Source organism: Triticum aestivum, chromosome 5A (genome assembly GCF_018294505.1).
Source record: "Triticum aestivum cultivar Chinese Spring chromosome 5A, IWGSC CS RefSeq v2.1, whole genome shotgun sequence".
NCBI classification, from domain to species: domain Eukaryota; kingdom Viridiplantae; phylum Streptophyta; class Magnoliopsida; order Poales; family Poaceae; genus Triticum; species Triticum aestivum.
The window spans coordinates 634917763-634922833 of record NC_057806.1 but is presented as its reverse complement, the minus strand read 5'-3'; the positions used below and the strand labels follow the sequence as shown (position 1 = coordinate 634922833).

Genomic DNA, 5071 nt, shown 5'->3' with positions numbered 1-5071 from the left:
CACGGCAGGAATTTTTTGCAGAAGATAAAGAGCAAGTGTTACATGGTTGTAGAGAAGCGCTCCAAATATAGTTAGCAAACCTGATAAACAAAAAAAGGTGGACAACTTTCACGTCATTGGTATTACTTGAAAATTAACCCAGCCATTTTTAGATTCATCTAACACTAGGCTCATGATTCCTATGACAAGTTGGTAGAAAATCTACTAATGTAGCTGCTCATGCCTTACGAAACTTCCTTCTCTTCTCCAATGCTTCCACTATGAGAGATGGGCAAGTCACATTGAGATCCTTGAAGCCTTGGGTTGCCACCACGGCATCCATCACATTCTCATCTAGTATTTTGATAAATTCAAGGCCAGCATCCCTTAAGTTTGATGCAGTTATGTTGGTCAGCTAAAGCCAATGTGGTTGACACAGTTTCCGCATTCAGATCCTTGCAAAGAATGCTTTGGTAAACCATCTTAAGCCTCTCCATGGCATATCTGTCCGCGGCCACTAGTAGAAGCCGGACCATTTCGGTATCATCGCCTCCCTTACGGTCCTCACTGCCAGGCAAAGAATCGGTGTAGAAGAAATGGAGCAGGGCCCTGAAGATGGCAGGCTGCATGTCCTTGATGTTAATGCACTTCCCCGGCCTTTCCTCCCTCATCGGCCCGTAGAGCTCAACTTTAAGAACAGGTGACCGCATAGCGAGCACAAACCTATGAGCTTCAATGATCTCTCCTCCAACAATGAAACGGACATAATATCCCTTCCTTTTTTCCAGCAGCCTGCCAACATTCTCGGTCATGTCAGATGGTGGCATGTCAATTTTGGGGATTTGGGGGACCGAATTGGCTTGGGTAACATGTGGCTTCTTGAAAACAGTGATGATACATTTGATCGACAGGCGATCATCCAGAAGGTATGCGGAGTCCTCAATCTTGCTTCGCCTTTTGAAAGAAGAAAATTGTGGAGCAAACTTAGTGACATCATTGGAGTTGAAAATCCTTGGCCCTGTTTTATGCACTGAAGACGATAAACCGGTGCACTGGTCCACCAACCTCAGGTCGCAGGACGCCCGGGCTTTAGCGTTGTTGCTTAAAAGGTCGAGAAACACTGAGATGTAATCTGGGCATGCACTGCCGTTCCCATCAGGATAAAAGTGGATGGCCCAGTCATACCCGCCTACAGCGAAAATCCCAGACCGTATGTGGCTGTCTTCGTCGTTGCCCATGCCCCTGTGCTTGCTGTAACCCATGATATCAAACACCTGTGTCCCTTGATCCGCAACCGTAGTACAGATGGACACCGTTTTGTGTTCCTCCATCTAGTGACAGGCAGGAAGATTGCCGAACGAAGGGAAAAGAATCGTCGCGCCGGCACCACTGCGTGCTAATCGGCGGTACTGAGGACGGCCGGAGAGGAAGACTCAACCTTCCTTTTTCCTTTTTTGCAGAAGAAGAAGGCGAAGTGACCATGGAGTTTCTGGTCGCGATCGAGAGTCTATTTTCCCAAACCCACGCAACCGAAGTGATGTTGGAATATCACACAAAGGCAAAAGCCCTCAGCACTTAGCAGTTTTGGATGAGGGCGGGCTGAAGAAAACACTTCGCGGGAATCTGTTTCGCTCTCCCACGCCGCGCCGGCGTGTCGTACAGGGAGACAGCGCTGCTCCGCCGCATCGGAGAGGAAGGGGAACCGCACCACACCACAGCATCACGGAGAGAGAGCAAGGGCTCCGCGACGGCCGCCGCATCGGAGAGGAACAGGAGCCGCGCGGCCGTGCCGGCCGCCGCATCAAAGAGGAAAAGGAGCCACGCGGCCGCATCGTCGCTGGAGGAGAGGGAGCGCGGGCTGCCGCCGGAGGAGTACGAGGGCCGCGCGTGCCGCCACCGCCGCTGCCGTCGGACGGGACCTCTGCCATTCCGCATCTAGTTGAGGTCGCGCTGTCGCTGGAGGAGAGCAGGGGCGGCCGCTGCCGGAGGAGAGGAGTAGGGGCACGCCGCCACTACAAGATCGTTCCGCCAAGGAGAAGTCCATCGCTGCCGCCATTGAAGGAGAGAAATCACCCCAGCGTCACGCCTGCGAGGTAATTTTACATGTCCCTGCTGGCCAGTTCAGTATATGTATGTAGCTCATGAGGTTTGGTATGGCCGATTGGCCGGGCGTACAGGTTCAGTACATGTACACGTCCATATACTAGTGCCGATCAGGTTCAGTACATAAGCAAATTGATTGCCGATCAGGCTCATGTACAGATTCAGTACATGTAAGTAAAACTGATTACTGTTAGTCATATTTTAACTAACTTTACTAAACTGAAACTGATTTATTTTAGTGATATGTAAGTAAAACTACATCTCCAGCATACTAACTGAACTCTAGCATACTAATATTGTTACTAACTGAACTTTTTTCAGGTGTGAGTAACTGAAATCAGCATGAGTGCTCTGCTCTGAAAATTGAGAATTCTGTTGTGCCTCACAATTTTCAGTGTTGTGGGATGACAGAAATTGGTAAGGGAATACCACAAGTTGGTATGAGGTTCAGAAGTGTAGATGAGGCTTGGACATTTTGGGATGCATATGGGGGTCACACCGGCTTTGATGTGAGAAAGAGATACACGAAATGGAAGTATACATGATAGACAAAGGAAAGTGGTAGAAAATCCAAAATTGAAAGCTCAACATTGGTACAAAGACATGTCTCATAAATTTCATGATACACTACTAGGGAAAACCCTAGTAGTAGCGCTGATTTAATGCCCATTAGTAGCGCGGGTTGCCGCACTACTAATAAGGCGCTACACGCGCTACTGCTAAGACACATAGCGGCAGCGCTTGTTCTCTCCCGCGCTGCTGCTAATCTAGCTAGTTGCAGCGTGTTTACTATCCATCGCTACTAATATTATTTTTTTCATTTTTTTTATTTTTAGTGTATTTATACTCTGTTATACAAATTTTGGTACAATATCAATTATGAGGTTTATATCATTATGTCCATAACAGTGTGTCAAATTTTGGTTTTCTCTAGTAGTGATATGGCATATAAAATAGCCAACTCTCCCGAATGTCGTTTGCTGCTAGTGAATGCACTTGATTGTGTTTGGCCACAACTAGAGGATAAACTCAACGCATGAGCTACAAGTGCTACAAATGCATGTTCCAATGACCAAGAAAATGTTGATACAAATGTGCAGCAAGCCAATGACTTGCTTAGTTTAGCACGACTGAAGAAAAAGGAGGTTTCATCTAAAAATTTAAGAAGGAAGCTAACTTGGTTTGAGAAGTTACGCAAGGGGCGAAAGCCAACTAAATCAGCGGCAACAACAAAAAAAAGGAGCAAAGGTAAGCTGCAGTATGTATCTAATATGAGTTGTTATTCATTGCTAAACTAACAAAATAATTTCTCATTTACATTGGCAGCAGCAACAACAAAAGAAAAAAGATAGCCAGGAACCTCAAGTGCAAGTGGAGAACGATGGCACAAACAAAGGAGGGAGTCCCATGGGAGAAAGTGAGAAGCGTCAAGAATATGATGCAATCGGCAGCTTTACCGAGCTCTTGACAACTTCATGAGTTGACGATGATATCTTTATGGTGATCTGATCTAGTATCTTCAAAGTGGTTAGGTAGTATTTTGGACAGGGCTAACTACAATATTTTGGGGGTTAACCATAGTCTCTTTTGGCCTAAGTGTACAAATGAAATGGCCTGCTTTTGTGTACTTGAATGATTACTCGACATTGGCATTTTTTGCTGTAGCATTTGGATGTTCTATGATGCAGCCTTTCAATGTCAAATGCTACTCTATAATCTGTTTCATGAGTATTGTCAGTCAAAATATATATGTGCATGCATGATCTGTTTATTTCAGCTAAGAGGAAGGTACAACCAAATGATGCATGTAATCTGTTTTAACTGAATCCTACCAGCAGTGTTCTGTCGCTGTTGGGCTGCAAAACTGGCAATTGAACTTTTTGCCTTTGTGTGATATGGACCATTGAATCTGTTTTGGATGGAAGTCACTGGATCTCAGTGGTTGTGCTTCCGGTCGGCTGGCCGCTAGCTGTGTGCGCGTGTGAAGTTCACTACTTTCCCTTGCACGACTCGACCAAGGTTGCCAGGTTGACTCTGGCTACACTACTACATGGGTGTGCTAGCTTTCAACGTGTGGGTCTCGGCGTAAAGAATTTCCTCCAGTAGTCGAGTAAGCGTTGCTTCGGTTGTCGTCCCAGTCGTCGTTGAGCACTCGCATCACCGAAAAGTACTCGGCGTTGAGACTGAGCCAACAAATGATCCCTGGAGAAAAACAGTAGTCATCTCTAAGAAATGCCGTGCCCTCAGGAATGACGTCACGTTCCGCACCCGCGTCGCTCCGGTGAGCGGCCTTGGGGGTGGGGACCATAGTGGCCGGTGGAGGCTGACTCCTCTCTCTCCTTTCCTCGCCATTGCCGGGCAAAGCCCGATCGGCTCGATGGCGTCGGCCGGAGACGTTGCGCTGGTGGAGGACACGGCGACGGGGTCATAGGGGTATGGCTGGGGCGTGGAGGGCCTCACGATGTTGGTTCCCGCCCATGATGGCAGCGGTGACCACAGCTGGGCTTGTCCCAGATCTGACGCCTGACGGCTGCTCATGGGTCCTGGCGGTTGTGCTGCTTGGGCAACGGGTGGCTGGCGGCCGGTGTTGCGCTGCTGGCTTCGTGCGTGTCTTGGTGGCCAGGGACCGGCAGTGGCGTGGGTCTATTGTGGTGCCGGTGACGTGCTTTTGGCGGCCGTGTTCTGGCAGGCGGCGCGGGGTGGTGGTGGTGACCTCCCTTCTTTGGGTCCAAGCCGAGTGGCGGTTGACCTAGGGCTCGTGTGCGGGCAGCCCGAGACAAGTTGGAGCTATCGCTCCGAGTAAGGCCAACTCCACCGCGCGACTCTATCATGTCCGCCCCCGTCTGTTTGGGGTAAAAGGGATAAACGAGACAGCCCAGCGCGCGGGCGCAAACGGACAAATGTCCAGATTCCGTCCGCTTTCGACCCATCCCCGGCCCAAATTTGCGCTCGGTTTGGGGTGAAACGGACGCGCGCGGACGGCCTCGAC

At 49.1% G+C, this 5071-nt stretch overlaps 1 pseudogene; it reads right to left on the bottom strand.

The window, feature by feature from the left end:
• Positions 1-217: 217 nt before the first annotated feature.
• On the bottom strand, positions 218-1310 carry LOC123108089 (BTB/POZ and MATH domain-containing protein 1-like; annotated as a pseudogene).
• Between the last annotated feature and the right edge of the window lie 3761 nt (positions 1311-5071).